The sequence below is a fragment of the Phyllobates terribilis genome, unplaced genomic scaffold (assembly GCF_046119375.1).
Source record: "Phyllobates terribilis strain yellow unplaced genomic scaffold, ASM4611937v1 Scaffold_13__5_contigs__length_258822181, whole genome shotgun sequence".
Classification (NCBI taxonomy): domain Eukaryota; kingdom Metazoa; phylum Chordata; class Amphibia; order Anura; family Dendrobatidae; genus Phyllobates; species Phyllobates terribilis.
Window position 1 is genome coordinate 169,298,612 of NW_027362773.1, and position 17,646 is coordinate 169,316,257.

Below are 17,646 nucleotides of genomic sequence, written 5' to 3' on the forward strand. Positions count from 1 at the left end.
ATCCCAGCCCCCCGGATCAGCTCGGCCTCCTCTGAATGATCCATCGTTCTGAAGTTTTGACTTTGGGTCTCATTGCAGTTTTCTCTTCTCTCCACAGATCACTTTCATGAATTCACAGGAAGCCGAGCAGTGACTTGTGGCGCCACTACCATTTTCTTGACTTTCTGTAAGTACCAAATATTTCACCTGCTTAGAAATGCAGAATTGGTTGTGTATTTGCCGATTGCACCGAGTGCTGTAATGTAGTAGATTGTGACCGTGGTGATCTGGAGGAATGGGCAGCCATGCCCCGGTGGGGGTAAATGTGGACATTGGGCCCGGTACGTCCTGAACAATTGGGGGCAAACAGTTATAAATGAAAAGACAGGTCAGTGCCAGTCTGCGGTGATAAAGGCAATTGTTATTTTACATCCTTGTAAAGCTTTGCTCCGGCCTCATGTATATTATTAGTCCTATTTATGGCACTAAAAAAGATTCTTAGAAGGGCAAGGAAATGGTATGAGGAGGAGAGACGTCTTCTACGTCAGGGAATGGCACTAGTGATTGTTTTCATGGACGGGCCTGTGATTGAATTATGGGCGGAGAGCTGCGAGGACGCGTCGTACATAGGGTTGAGCGAGTATGTTCTGTTCCGAGTTTGCTCGGGCGAGCTCCGAGTAGTTACAGCTGCTCGGTGATATGGTTGTGCATGATTTGCAACTGTTTGACAGCTTTATTACATGTGAGGAATGTGTAAGAAATAGACACACATGTAATAAAGCTGTCAAACAGTCGCAAATCATGGAGTGATTCAAGCATATCACCGAGCTGCTGTAAATACTCGAAGCTCGGCCCGAGCATACTCGGCAAAAGGGTTAATAGAGCATACTCGCTCAACATTAGTCGTACATCGCTCTTGCCACATGTAGGATTTCCCGGATATCCAAGGCTCGGGAAGGAATTCTTCTCGTTGATATTTTGGTCGATGGAGGTCGCCTCGTCTTAACTGTAAATTGTTGTAACTATGGCTGAATCGGACGGACTGCTTTTTTTCCTTCGTATTTCACTGCATGAGTAGGATGTGCAGTGCGCTACTGAGCAGATACAAAGGATGTGATGTGGTTGGGGTTAGGCGTCTTTCCCTCCCTCTGCTAGGCAATGTAGGATTAATTTCCTGTAACTTGTGTGGCACCAACATGTTCCACGGCGCTGCTGCACAAATGCTGTCACCACTTGCATCAGTCCGGGCAGGGTGGGAGACGACCGCTGTACCCGAAGGTATTCCCGATAACGGTGCTGAACCCGTCCTCGCGTGTGCCAGGCAGAGACACTGACCACTATAGTAAGGAGGAGTGAATGTGCTGCTGAGCGGCCGCTCTGTCCTCGGGCCCCAGCACCTGTCCTCTCACAGAGGAGCTGCAGCTGCATCCCCCTCCTCTCCGCCATGTCGTCTGTCTCATCCTTTACTGCAGAATGATTTCCTGAGGATGGATTTACATGGAGCATGCAAGGAGCAACAAGAGCTCACAAAATAAGATGGTGAAGGGCGCAGACGTCTTCCCGGCTGGACAGTAATAGTTCAGTAATAGAATTGACAGATCTCGTGGTAAATCACAGACTAGAGGCCGCATGCGCGATAGATTATTGTCGGCCGATATCAGCATGTTCAGCCGACGGTCTACTATCTACAGATGCTTTTATTATGTTCCTCCATCAATGCTGTGCACTGTCCGATGATTGCAGAGTATGGCGGTTTAGTAAGTAGCAGGGGTGGTGCGGAGCTTCTCGTGCGCTGCTGCCTCTGATTCTCCACCGTACAGGCCTGATTATGTAGATTATGCCGTTTATGTATTCTTGGGAAGGAGCATTGGCTCATTTTACCTGAAAGAACCCGGTCAGCTGATGTAAGTGATTCATTGTTATTGCCGAGTGACTGTAAGATGAGTCCAGGCAGGACGGAGGCAGGACGGAGGCACACGAGGCAGGACGGAGGCACACGAGGCAGGGCAGAGGCAGGACGAAGGCACAGGGCAGAGGCAGGACGAAGGCACAGGGCAGAGGCAGGACGGAGGCACACGAGGCAGGGCAGAGGCAGGACGGAGGCACACGAGGCAGGGCAGAGGCAGGACGAAGGCACGAGGCAGGGCAGAGGCAGGACGGAGGCACACGAGGCAGGACGGAGGCACACGAGGCAGGACGGAGGCACACGAGGCAGGACGGAGGCACACGAGGCAGGGCAGAGGCAGGACGGAGGCACACGAGGCAGGGCAGAGGCAGGACGGAGGCACACGAGGCAGGGCAGAGGCAGGACGAAGGCACGAGGTAGGGCAGAGGCAGGACGGAGGCACACGAGGCAGGACGGAGGCACACGAGGCAGGACGGAGGCACACGAGGCAGGGCAGAGGCAGGACGAAGGCACACGAGGCAGGGCGGAGGCACACGAGTCAGGACAGAGGCACACGAGGCAGAACGGAGGCACACGAGGCAGGGCGGAGGCACACGAGGCAGGGCAGTGGAACACGAGGCAGGACAGAGTCAGGACGGAGGCACACGAGGCAGGACGGAGTCAGGACGGAGGCACACGAGGTACGGTGGAGTCAGGACGGAGGCACACAAGGCACGGCGGAGTCAGGACGGAGTCACACGAGGCAGGACGGAGTCTGGACGGAGGCACACGAGGCAGGACGGAGGCACACGAGGCAGGACATGGGAGCTATTTATGGCACAGTCTTGTCATAGTGAAAGCTATCGACAATAACACGGACTGTGCTGTTTTGGGACGATCAGCTCAGCCTGTAAATTACACCTGAAATCCGAGAGAATGCGTGTGATAAAAGCCATACGAGCCGGGTATTTATAGCTCCGCGCTCCATCTGCACTCGCTGGCTACAACGTTTCTCCCTTGTCTGCACAATGCACCTGTTCTGTATTATTTATGTCAGTGTAAAAATGTTCCCGAAAATCACTTGCAACAAACCCGATTCCGGCTGTGAGAACATCCGTGTGGGAAAGCTGTCTGATCACAGCGATGGAGGGTGGCCGTGTATGTACAGTGCCCTATATGACGTCAGACTGCAGATAGCCCCCTGGCAGAACACCTGCAGAGCTGTATCCACAGTCCTATCTCTCACAGCAGAGCCCACTGCAGAACCCTCTGCAGACAATACAGCAGCCCACGGCAGAGCCCACTCTCAGACCCCACTGCAGAGCCCATGGCAGACCCCCATAGCAGAGCTCACTGCAGAGCCTTCAGCAGACTCCACATCAGAACCCTCGACAGAGCCCACTGCAGACTCCACGGCAGAGCCCTCGGCAAGCCCCATGGCAGACCCCATGGCAGACCCCATGGCAGACCCCACAGCAGACCCCACGGCAGACCCCACAGCAGACCCCACGGCAGAGCCAACAGCAGTGTCTATGGCAAACCACACAGCAGCGCCCACAACAAAGCCCACAGCAGTGCCCACGGCAGAGCCCTCAGCAGACCCCACAGCATACTTCACGGCAAACCCCACAACAAAGCCCACAGCAGTGCCCATAGCATAAACCACTGCAGAGCGAACGGAAGACCCCACTGCAGAGCCCATGGCAGACCCCACAGCAGACCTGACGGCAGACCCCACTGCAGAGCCCATGGCAGAGCCCACGGCAGATCCAACAGCAGTGTCTACAGCCGAGCCCACGTTAGACCCCCCCTCAGCAGAGCCCACTGCAGACCCCATGGCAGAGCCTACGGCAGAACACACAGCAGAGCCCTCTGCAGACCTCACAACAAAGCCCACAGCATTGCCCACAACAGAGCCGTCAGCAGAATCCACTGCAGACCCCACAGCAGACTTCACGGCAGAGCCCACAGGAGTGCCTACGGCAGGCCCCACAGCAGAGCCCTCGGCAGAACCCACAACAAAGCCCACTGCAGTGTCCACGACAGACACCATGGCAGACCCCACGGCAGATCCTGCAGCAGAGCCCACTGCAGACCCCACAGCCGAGTCCACAGCTGACCCACAGCAGAGCCCACAGCTGACCCACAGCAGAGCCCACGGCAGACCCCACAGCAGAGCTCACGGCTGACCCCATGGCTGACCCAACAGCAGAGCCCACGGCAGACCCCACAACAGAGCCCACGGCAGACCCCACAGGAAAGCCCACGGCAGAACCCACAGCAGATCCCTCAGCAGACTCCACAACAAAGTCCACGGCAGGCCTGTCCAGCACAGACACTGAAGCAGCCACAAGATTTCAGGGGCTCAAAATCCGCTGAATTACAGTAGTGTTCAGAATAATAGCAGTGTGTTCAGAAACATGCATTAAGCATAAAATCTTTCTACTAGTTGTTATTTCCAGCATTGGGAACATTGCAGACTATTTTCTAATTCACAACATGAAGAGACATGTAGATAATTTTTAACTACTTTACAGAAAATAACAAAAAATGAACATTGTTCTGTTCTAAAAAATAGCAGTGTCTGCATTTGTCTTTACAAACTCACAATATGTTCTCTTTTTTTTGAGGACTTATCATTCCTGTGAATCACTAACCTATTATTTAGTTGTTACCCACAGTTTTTTTAGAACTGCTTCACATCTATGTTGCATAGAGTCAACCAACTTCTGGCACCTGTTATTCCAGCTCAGGATGCTTTGACTACATCCCACAATTTTTTGGCATTTGTTGTCTTTGCCTCAGAAACGGCATTTTTGATGTCACCCCACAAGTGATCTATCGGATTAAGGTCCAGGGATTGGGCTGGCCCCTCCATAACATCAATTTTGTTGGACTGGAACCAAGATTTTGCTCGTTTACTGGTGTGTTTAGGGTCGTTGTCTTGTTGAAACACCCATTTCAAGGGCATCTCCTCTTCAGCGTAAGGCAACATGACCTCTTCAAGTATTTTAATATCTGCAAACTGGTCCATGATCCCTGGTATGCGGTAAATAGGTCCAGCACCATAGTAAGAGAAACATGCCCATATCATGATGCTTCCACCATGCTTCACTATCTTCAGGGTGTACTGTGGCTGAATGCAGAGTTTGGGGGTCATCTGACGAACTGTCTGCCGCCCTTGGACAGTCCACAAAATGTTTCTCCATGTCTCTTTAGGCCAGTTGATGTGTTGTTCTTTGGCAAATTGTATCCGCTTCAGTACAGGTCTTTTTTTTAACAGTGGGACTTTGCGGGGACTTCTTGGTAAGAGATTAGCTTCACACAGGCGTCTTCTAACTGTCACAGTCCTCACAGGTAACTGGAGACTGTCTGTGATCATCCTGGAGCTGATCATCGGCTGAGCCTTTGCCATTCTGGTTATTCTTCCATCCTTTCGGATGGTAGTCTTCCGTTCTCTTCCACGTCTCTCTGGTTTTGCTTTCCATTATAAAGCACTGGAGACCATTTTAGCTGAACAGCCGATCATTGTCTGCACTTCTTTATACATTTTACCTTCTCCAATCAACTTTTTAATCAAAGTCCGCTGTTCTTCTGAACAATGTCTAGAACGACCCATATTTCTCAGGCTTTCAAGGAGAAATGCATGTACAACATGTGCTGGCTTCACCCTTATATAAGGGCCCCCTGATTCACCCCTGTTTCTTCACAGAATGATTGACCGCACTGATTGACCTCCACACTGATATTATTGTGAACACTCGCCATACAATTAATTATTCAGATACAAAGACTCAGAAACCTGCAGACCATGAATGCTTAGTCTGGGGGGTTTCTTACAATCTACGGCACCGACTGGTGAATTGTCTGACATGTGGTGATAGAATTTATACCAGAAACAGCGATTAATCAGCTTAGTCATATTGGACCGCTGGTATTTTGGACACTATTGTATATATACATCAACTAAAGGAGTTGTTCACTTTCAAAAAAACGTTTTCCCATAAACTTCTTTGAAAAACAAACTAACTGAGCTTTACTTACCCTCCCCAAGTCCATCATTATGTCTCCGACACATTCTGTTATCCTGCCAGAGTGATGCCACGTGGAGAGCGCTGCAGCCAATCGGTGAGCTCAGTTATTGTCTGCAGCGCTGTCAATGTGGCGAGACCTCAGCGGAGACACATCCCTGGGCCCGGGACGGTACGTAGTGCTCAGGCTTTTGTTAGGTTACTGAGCCCATGGCCGACCCTGTAACAACTCTGGAAGAAGCTGTTCCCATAATCTGGTGCACTACAATTCTGATATTTTCTAATATCGGCCCAGACGCTCCCCAGAAGCTGCGGTTATTTCTAAGTAATGGAGTCAGCGGGAGTGAGCCGTCCTGGTGCGCGGAGAGGGTGCAGATGGTTTCCTCCGCACTCACCGCTCTGTCACAGACTTACTGGAATCTGCCCTGAACGCCGCCGGCACATGAGCGATTGTGCTTCCCACGCGTTTGTGCCGTGGAGCGGGAAATGAGCGGTGACAGTCTGGCGCGGGTGTGTGCGCCGTCGTCCCGCCTGATTTATAAAGTGACACGTCTCATTTAGATGCAGCAGATTTGGAGGGGCTCCATGAGGGGAGAGGGGGATTTATATCAGCGATGAACAGCCACGTATTGTGCCCAGCTGTAATGTAAACCCACGGGCGATTGTGAAGGTGCAGGGGGTGCCAGGGTGTAGGCAGTCTACGGCTGACATCCTCAGACATGGTCGACGTCACCTCCGCTTCTTACAGGTGCTGCCTCCTTTCACAAGTGTTTAATGATGTCAGTAATGCAGAGATGAGCCGTCACCTCCGCAGCATAGGGGGTAGCAGCACCGGAGATGCAATACTCTGCAGGACAGAACCAATATGCACCTGTCAGCAGGGCCGTGGAGTCGGTAAGCCAAACCTCCGACTCCTCAATTTCCACGACACCGACTCCACGACTCCGACTCCACGACTCCGACTCCCTCATACACGGCTCATGTTTAAGTGATACATTTTTTAAACCTTGTTTTTATTGAAAATAAAGTTTTCATACATTAATTAATGCGAATATAACTTGAAATATACATGACTAGGTTATTATAAGATGGCAAATAGCAGAATGTACATTCCAAGCATGGTTACACCAAGTCAAAAGACAAACCAAAAACTAGGAGGGGAGAAAAGAGAATGCCTAAAACAGGTACTTTGCTGATATATGGATCACCCAACAGGGGTGTATAACCGTAGACTCTTCTTGAAAGTTGTGCGGGACCCATCGTCAATGAGATAGACCCCTGACACCTAGATGTATCTCCACACTGCGGCTCCATCTAACACGTTTCTGCACTGGCTTTTCCCCCAATAGTAGCTGCTCTTGGTACCAGACTGTAGGTTGGAAGCAAATTCTAATATCATCCTGAATGCGTTGTGGAAGCAAAGAGATGAAACTTTCCCAAGTTTCAAAGAAGGACTGCACCTTTTCCTCCTTGTGTAAGGAGGCCTCAGCCCAATCCGTCTGAAGCAGTAACGACAGGTTGTCTAAAAAGATCTTAAAAGGAAGAGCTTGGTTGTGGATCCATACCTGCAGGATGGCCCTAAGACCGGCTGCCACCACCATGTGCAGCAGTTTACGGGCCCCCGGGGAGCCGGTGTATTTATCTGCCTCTAGGTATCCAAAGATGGCCGAAGAGGCTCATCAGGAGCAAAGTTTGTCAGGTGTGTGGTGGTGAATTGTTGTATTCTGGTCCAGAAGGGCTGAATAATCGGGCAGAATAATCGGGCTGAATAATCGGGCAGAATAATCGGGCAGAATAATCGGGCATGTCCACAGGCAATGGAATTAAGTGATTAGTTTACTGTAGCACAGATTCATCTCAGTAAACTCCAGACCCTGAGATCAGGAATAGGACGGACATTTATAGGACATTTCATAACTTTCCCAAATTATTATGAAAAAATATTCCCCACAAACTGCATTGAACTACTGCACCCAATTTATTATCTATTTTAGGAGTCGGAGTCGGTCCGTTATATACTGACTCCAACTCCGACTCCACCAAAAAGGGCTCCGATTCCGACTCCACAGCCCTGCCTGTCGGGAGGTAGAGGAGCGATGCTCTGCAGACAGGTCAGTGGTGCAATAATCTGCAGGATATATCGCTGTAACTGTCAGGAGGTAGAGGGGACAGAGCAATAATCTGCAGATGTCTGGAGGTGAGAGGTGTAATAGTCTGTTGGAGTCATGTTAGGTGTCGAGGCTCGGGATGGCGAGTGCTGTGCATTCTGCGATTAGGACGAGCGCTGTATTAGGCCCCAGCTGTCACGTATGTGCTGCATGAATATGGATAAGACTCTTCAGAGGAACCGTCCACCTAACAAACGTCGGCAGACCCTCAGCCTCGTCCGGGAACACTTCAGCAGCACCGGGACCTCCTGCAAACACTTCAGCTGCTGCGGGCCTGCGGGCTCTCACCAACATTAACCCCAAACCCAGAGGGTTCCTGGTGTCAGCTATTCTGCCGTCTCTGCATCTCACTATTCATCTCATATCTATCGCCTTTCTGTCTACTAAAAAAGACAGAAAACTGACCTCTGAACAGAATAAAGCAAGTGTGAACAGGCGCTGCTGCTATGGCTGCATAATGCACAAACCGACGGACACGACTGCCTCTGTGACCGCTTACATGTCTGCAAACATCCGATAACCGGAAGTATAACCCCCATCACTGCCATATAGACGAGACCTCACAATAAAGCCACAAATTGGCCAATTCACGAGAGCCACCAGCCACGACAAGGCGACCGCTCTCTGGTGGGACCCTAAACCCAATATTTATCAGACTGGCGTCCCCCCGGCTGAAAGCCTCAAATTGTTATTTATCCATCTCATAGCCATCTAATATCTATAATATACATATCTCCATCTGTCTGCCGCTCTGTTATCTATCTATCTATCTATTATATCTATCTATTTATCTATTATTTATCTATGCATTATCTATCTATCATCTATCTATTATCTATTATGTATCTATTATCTATCTATTATCTATCTATTATCTATCTATTATCTCTCTATCATCTATCTATTATCTATCATCTATCTATTATCTATCATCTATCTATTATCTATCTATTATCTATCATCTATCTATCATCTATCTATTATCTATCTATTATCTATCATCTATCTATTATCTATCTATTATCTATCATCTATCTATCATCTATCTATTATCTATCTATTATCTATTATCTATCTATTATCTATCATCTATCTATTTATCTATTATTTACCTATGTATTATCTATCTATTATCTATCTATCATCTATCTATTATCTCTCTATCATCTATCTATTATCTATCATCTATCGTCTATCTATCTATTATCTATCATCTATCTATCATCTATCTATTATCCATCTATCATCTATTATCTATCATCTATTATCTATCATCTATCTATTATCTATCAATTATCTATTATCTATCTATTATCTATCTATTATCTATCATCTATCTATCATCTATCTATTATCTATCTATTATCTATCTATTATCTATTATCTATCTATTATCTATCTATTTTCTATCTATTTTCTATCATCTATCTATTATCTATTATCTATCTATTATCTATCATCTATCTATTATCTATCATCTGTCGTCTATTATCTATTATCTATCTATTATCTATCATCTATCTATTATCTATCATCTATTATCTATCTATTATCTATCATCTATCTATCATCTATCTATCATCTATCTATTATCTATCATCTATCTATTATCTATCTATTATCTATATATCTATCTATCTATTATTTATCCATCTATTATCTATCTATTATCTATTATCTATCATCTATCATCTATCTATCATCTATCTATTATCTATTATTTATCTATCATCTATCTATTATCTATCATCTATCTATTATCTATCATCTATCTATTCTCTATTATCTATCTATTATCTATCATCTATCTATTATCTATCTATTATCTATTATCTATCTATCATCTATCTATTTATCTATTATCTATCATCTATCTATTATCTATCATCTATCTATTATCTATCTATTATCTATCTATTATCTATGTATCTATCTATTTATCTATTATTTATCTATCTATTATCTATCTATTATCTATTATCTATCATCTATCTATCATCTATCTATTATCTATCTATTATCTATCTATTATCTATCATCTATCTATTATCTATCTATTATCTATTATCCATCTATCATCTATCTATTTATCTATTATCTATCATCTATCTATTATCTATCATCTATCTATTATCTATCTATTATCTATCTATTATCTATATATCTATCTATTTATCTATTATTTATCCATCTATTATCTATCTATTATCTATTATCTATCTATCATCTATCTATTATCTATTATCTATCTATTATCTGTCTATTATCTATCTATTATCTATCATCTATCTATTATCTATCTATCATCTATCTATTATCTATCATCTATCTATTATCTATCTATCATCTATCTATTATCTATCATCTATGATCTATCTATCATCTATCTATTATTTATCTATTATCTATCATCTATCTATCATCTATCTATCATCTATCTATTATCTATCATCTATCTATTATCTATTATCTATCTATTATCTATCTATTATTTATCATCTATTATCTATCATCTATCTATCATCTATCTATTATCTGTCATCTATCTATCTATTATCTATCATCTATTATCTATCTAATATCTATCTATCATCTATCTATTATCATCTATCTATTATCTATCATCTATTATCTATCTATTATCTATCTATTATCTATCTATTATCTGTCTATTATCTATCATCTATCTATTATCTATCTATTATCTATCATCTATCTATCATCTATCTATTATCTATCATCTATCTATAATCTATCTATTATTTATCTATTATCTATCATCTATTATCTATCTATTATCTATCTATTATCTGTCTATTATCTATCATCTATCTATCATCTATCTATTATCTATCTATTATCTATTATCTATCTATTATCTATCTATTATCTATCATCTATCTATTATCTATCATCTATCTATTATCTATTTATCTATCCATCTATCTATTATCTATTATATATCTATTATCTATCATCTATCTATTATCTATCATCTATTATCTATCATCTATCTATTATCTATCTATTATCTATCATCTATCTATTATCTATCTATTATCTATCTATTATCTATCATCTATTATCTATCTATTATCTATCTATTATCTATCATCTATCTATTATCTATCTATCATCTATCTATTATCTATCATCTATTATCTATCATCTATTATCTATTATCTATCATCTATTATCTATCATCTATCTATTATCTATCTATCATCTATCTATTATCTATCATCTATTATCTATCATCTATCTATTATCTATCTATTATCTATCATCTATCTATTATTTATCATCTATTATCTATTATCTATCTATCATCTATCTATTATCTATCATCTATCTATTATCTATCTATTATCTATCATCTATCTATAATCTATCTATTATTTATCTATTATCTATTATATATCTATTATCTATCTATTATCTATCTATTATCTATCTATCATCTATCTATTATCTATCATCTATCTATTATCTATCTATTATCTATCATCTATCTATAATCTATCTATTATTTATCTATTATCTATTATATATCTATTATCTATCTATTATCTATCTATTATCTATCTATCATCTATCTATTATCTATTATCTATCTATCCATCTATCTATTATCTATCCATCTATCTATTATCTATTATCTATCTATTATCTATCATCTATCTATTATCTATCTATTATCTATCTATTATCTATTATCTATCTATTATCTATCTATTATCTATCTATTATCTATCATCTATTATCTATCTATTATCTATCTATTATCTATTATCTATCATCTATCTATTATCTATCTATCATCTATCTATTATCTATCATCTATTATCTATCATCTATCTATTATCTATCTATTATCTATCATCTATCTATTATTTATCATCTATTATCTATTATCTATCTATCATCTATCTATTATCTATCATCTATCTATTATCTATCTATTATCTATCATCTATCTATAATCTATCTATTATTTATCTATTATCTATCATCTATCTATTATCTATTATCTATCTATCCATCTATCTATTATCTATCCATCTATCTATTATCTATTATCTATCTATTATCTATCATCTATCTATTATCTATCTATTATCTATCTATTATCTATTATCTATCTATTATCTATCTATTATCTATCTATCATCTATCTATTATCTATTATCTATCTATCCATCTATCTATTATCTATCCATCTATCTATTATCTATTATCTATCTATTATCTATCATCTATCTATTATCTATCTATTATCTATTATCTATCTATTATCTATCTATTATCTATCTATTATCTATCATCTATTATCTATCTATTATCTATCTATTATCTATTATCTATCATCTATCTATTATCTATCTATCATCTATCTATTATCTATCATCTATTATCTATCATCTATCTATTATCTATTATCTATCATCTATTATCTATCATCTATTATCTATTATCTATCATCTATTATCTATCATCTATCTATTATCTATCTATCATCTATCTATTATCTATCTATTATCTATCATCTATCTATAATCTATCTATTATTTATCTATTATCTATCATCTATTATCTATCTGTTATCTATTATCTATCTATTATCTGTCTATTATCTATCATCTATCTATTATCTATCTATTATCTATTATCTATCTATTACCTATCATCTATCTATTATCTATTATCTATCTATCATCTATCTATTATCTATCATCTATCTATTATCTATCTATCTATTATCTATCTATTATCTATCTATTATCTATCATCTATCTATTATCTATCTATTATCTATCTATTATCTATCATCTATCTATTATCTATCTATTATCTATCATCTATCTATTATCTATCATCTATCTATTATCTATGTATAAAAACAGGTGTGTGCCGCCGCAGAGAAACCCCTCCAAAGAGCATGGAAGAAACAAGGCAAAAACAGAGTTTTTTAGGTTTATGAAAAAGTTAATATGACTTTATTAGAAACGTACGATTTAATCAATAAATCCGTATAAATATACGACAGACGTGTGCAGGGGGGATACAGGAGATAGCAGCAGGGGCGCAGTTTCTTCCCTATCTATTATCTGGTGACGTTTCGCTTCTATGTTTCTGTATCTATCATCCGTCTCTATCCGTCCGTCTATATTTTCTGTCCCTCTCGCCCGGATCAGTCTCATCTCGCACTGTTGTATCTTTACCCTATTAACAGAATAATTGGGGTTTATGAGATTGCAGATAATTGGAGGTGATGCGGGTGATTTTTGGGAGGCCGGCAGTATCCGCTGATAATATTGTTGGGTTAATGAGTGTAATTTATCAGCCCCATCATTATCTTTTTTTTCTGTCCCCACAGTCCATGTAACCCTGGGGATGGAAAAGTGCAATTAACCCCTTCCCTCCCACAGGGGCTCCTCTGAAACCCAGGTTATTAAATTACCAGGCAAATTAGTCCGTGTACATAGCACAGGGGAAATATCAGGACGGTGAAGGCATTAATTCCCTGCATAGGATCGCTGGCAGCGCTCTGCTGGCTCGGCTCGCTGCTTCTCCGCAGGCAGACACGGGTCTTACTATTCACATGTACATACTATGCTATTGGGGGGCTTGGAAGGGACCCCTGAACCACAGACCACCTGACGTGCCTGTTACACAAGGCGGCCTGTAACCCCACTACTGCTGACAGCACCTCGCTGAGACAGAGCTGGGAGTAGGAAAACCCATTTTGGCATTTTAAAATTGCTCCATATTTAGGAATCCGTTGTTCTTTTGATTTTATCGACACCTGACAGTAATATTTTAATGGCTTCTAAGCTGCTTGTCCTGTGTGATAAAAGTACCCAGATATCTACAGATATGTATACAGTGCTCATAATGCCGCATCACGCCGCCCGTCACAAGCAGGCATCACGCCGCCAGAAATCGCTCTTCTGTGATAAGTGGAGATGAGCAGGAAGGTTCACGGCTCCCCGATCCCGCAGCCACATGGGTGGTTTGTGGCCGGCGGACCAGATCCTCCTCCTACCCGCCGGCACCTTGTTCTGATTGGTAAGCCCCAGGGATCCTGACAGGTGAAAGGAGGTTCACAGGGCTGCTGATCACGGGCTGCTGATCACGGGCTGCTGGCCACGGGCTGCTGATCACAGGGCTGCTGGCCACGGGCTGCTGATCACAGGGCTGCTGATCACGCGCTGCTGGCCACGGGCTGCTGATCACAGGGCTGCTGATCACAGGGCTGCTGGCCATGGGCTGCTGATTACGGGCTGCTGGCCACGGGCTCCTGATCACAGGGCTGCTGGCCACGGACTGCTCATCATGGACTGCTGGCCACGGGCTGCTGATCACAGGGCTGCTGGCCATGGGCTGCTGATCACAGGGCTGCTGGCCACGGGCTGCTGATCACAGGGCTGCTGGCCACGGGCTGCTGATCACAGGGCTGCTGCCATGGGCTGCTGATCACAGGGCTGCTGGCCACGGGCTGCTGATCACAGGGCTGCTGATCACGGGCTGCTGATCACAGGGCTGCTGATCACAGGGCTGCTGGCCACGGGCTGCTGATCACAGTCTGCTGATCACAAGGCTGCTGGCCACGGGCTGCTGATCACAGGGCTGCTGGCCACGGGCTGCTGATCACAGGGCTGCTGATCACGGGCTGCTGATCACAGGCTGCTGATCACAGGGCTGCTGATCACGGGCTGCTGATCACAGGCTGCTGATCACAGGGCTGCTGATCACAGGGCTGCTGGCCACGGGCTGCTGATCACAGGGCTGCTGATCACAAGGCTGCTGATAACAGGGCTGCTGATCACGGGCTGCTGGCCACGGGCTGTTGATCACAGTCTGCTGATCACAAGGCTGCTGGCCACGGGCTGCTGATCACAGGGCTGCTGGCCACGGGCTGCTGATTTTGGGCTGCTGGCCACGGGCTGCTGATCATGGGCTGCTGGCCAGAGGCTGCTGATCACAGGGCTGCTGGCCACGAGCTGCTTATCACAGGGCTGCTGGCCACGGACTACTGATCACGGGCTGTTGATCACAGTCTTCTGATCATAGGGCTGCTGGCCACGGACTACTGATCACGGGCTGTTGATCACAGTCTGCTGATCACAAGGCTGCTGGCCACGGGCTGCTGATCACAGGGCTGCTGGCCACGGGCTGCTGATTTTGGGCTGCTGGCCACGGGCTGCTGATCACGGGGCTGCTGATCATGGGCTGCTGGCCAGAGTCTGCTGATCACAGACTGCTGGCCACGGGCTGCTGATCACGGGCTGCTGGCCACGGACTACTGATCACGGGCTGCTGGCCACGGGCTGGTGATCACAGGGCTGCTGGCCACGGGCTGCTGATCACAGGGCTGCTGGCCACAGGCTGCTGATTTTGGGCTGCTGGCCACGGGCTGCTGATCACGGGGCTGCTGATCATGGGCTGCTGGCCAGAGGCTGTTGATCACAGGGCTGCTGGCCACGAGCTGCTGATCACAGGGCTGCTGGCCACGGACTACTGATCACGGGCTGTTGATCACAGTCTGCTGATCATAGGGCTGCTGACTACTGATCACGGGCTGTTGATCACAGTCTGCTGATCACAAGGCTGCTGGCCACGGGCTGCTGATCACAAGGCTGCTGGCCACGGGCTGCTGATCACAGGGCTGCTGGCCACGGGCTGCTGATTTTGGGCTGCTGGCCACGGGCTGCTGATCACGGGGCTGCTGATCATGGGCTGCTGGCCAGAGTATGCTGATCACAGACTGCTGGCCACGGGCTGCTGGCCACGGACTACTGATCACGGGCTGCTGATCACAGGGCTGCTGGCCATGGGCTGCTGATCACGGGCTGCTGACCACGGGCTGGTGATCACAGGGCTGCTGGCCACGGCCTGCTGATCACAGGGCTGCTGGCCATGGGCTGCTGATCACAGGGCTGCTGGTCACGGGCTGCTGGCCACGGGCTGCTGATCACAGGGCTTCTGATCACGGGCTGCTGGCCACAGGCTGCTGATCACAGGCTGCTGATCACAGGGCTGCTGGCCACGGGCTGCTGATCACAGGGCTGCTGATCACGGGCTGCTGGCCACGGGCTGCTGATCACAGGGCTGCTGGCCACGGGCTGCTGATCCCAGGGCTGCTGATCATGCGCTGCTGGCCACGGGCTGCTGATCACAGGGCTGCTGATCACAGGGCTGCTGGCCATGGGCTGCTGATTACGGGCTGCTGGCCACGGGCTCCTGATCACAGGGCTGCTGGCCACGGACTGCTCATCATGGACTGCTGGCCACAGGCTGCTGATCACAGGGCTGCTGGCCATGGGCTGCTGATCACAGGGCTGCTGGCCACGGGCTGCTGATCACAGGGCTGCTGGCCACGGGCTGCTGATCACAGGGCTGCTGGCCACGGGCTGCTGATCACAGGGCTGCTGGCCATGGGCTGCTGATCACAGGGCTGCTGCCATGGGCTGCTGATCACAGGGCTGCTGGCCACGGGCTGCTGATCACAGGGATGCTGGCCACGGGCTGCTGATCACGGGCTGCTGGTCACAGGCTGCTGGCCATGGGCTGCTGATTACGGGCTGCTGGCCACGGGCTCCTGATCACAGGGCTGCTGGCCACGGACTGCTCATCATGGACTGCTGGCCACGGGCTGCTGATCACAGGGCTGCTGGCCATGGGCTGCTGATCACAGGGCTGCTGGCCACGGGCTGCTGATCACAGGGCTGCTGGCCACGGGCTGCTGATCACAGGGCTGCTGGCCATGGGCTGCTGATCACAGTGCTGCTGGCCACGGGCTGCTGATCACAGGGCTGCTGGCCACGGGCTGCTGATCACAGGGCTGCTGGCCACGGGCTGCTGATCACAGGGCTGCTGGCCACGGGCTGCTGATCACAGGGCTGCTGGCCATGGGCTGCTGATCACAGGGCTGCTGCCATGGGCTGCTGATCACAGGGCTGCTGGCCACGGGCTGCTGATCACAGGGATGCTGGCCACGGGCTGCTGATCACAGGGCTGCTGATCACGGGCTGCTGGCCAAGGGCTGCTGATCACAGGCTGCTGATCACGGGCTGCTGGCCACGGGCTGCTGATCACAGGGCTGCTGGCCATGGGCTGCTGATTACGGGCTGCTGGCCACGGGCTCCTGATCACAGGGCTGCTGGCCACGGACTGCTCATCATGGACTGCTGGCCACGGGCTGCTGATCACAGGGCTGCTGGCCATGGGCTGCTGATCACAGGGCTGCTGATCACAGGGCTGCTGGCCATGGGCTGCTGGCCACGGGCTGCTGATCACAGGGCTGCTGGCCATGGGCTGCTGATCACAGGATTGCTGGCCATGGGCTGCTGATCACAGTGCTGCTGGCCACAGGCTGCTGATCACAGGGCTGCTGGCCACGGGCTGCTGATCACAGGGCTGCTGGCCACGGGCTGCTGATCACAGGGCTGCTGATCACGGGCTGCTGGCCACGGGCTGCTGATCACGGGCTGCTGGCCACGGGCTGCTGATCACAGGTCTGCTGGCCACGGGCTACTGATCACAGGTCTGCTGGCCACGGGCTGGTGATCACAGGGCTGCT

At 46.3% G+C, this 17,646-nt stretch overlaps 1 protein-coding gene across 6 annotated transcripts in view; it reads left to right on the plus strand.

Moving 5' to 3' along the window:
* The window catches only part of LOC141174230 (transcription factor Sox-6-like), a 454,128-nt gene that overhangs the window by 104,524 nt on the left and 331,958 nt on the right, over window positions 1-17,646 (plus strand). For all 6 annotated transcript variants that reach the window (XM_073659057.1, XM_073659060.1, XM_073659054.1 and 3 more), the window contains exon 2: window positions 98-166. The gene's annotated coding sequence lies outside the window, so the exon portion shown is untranslated. The remainder of the gene's footprint in view (window positions 1-97; window positions 167-17,646) is intronic.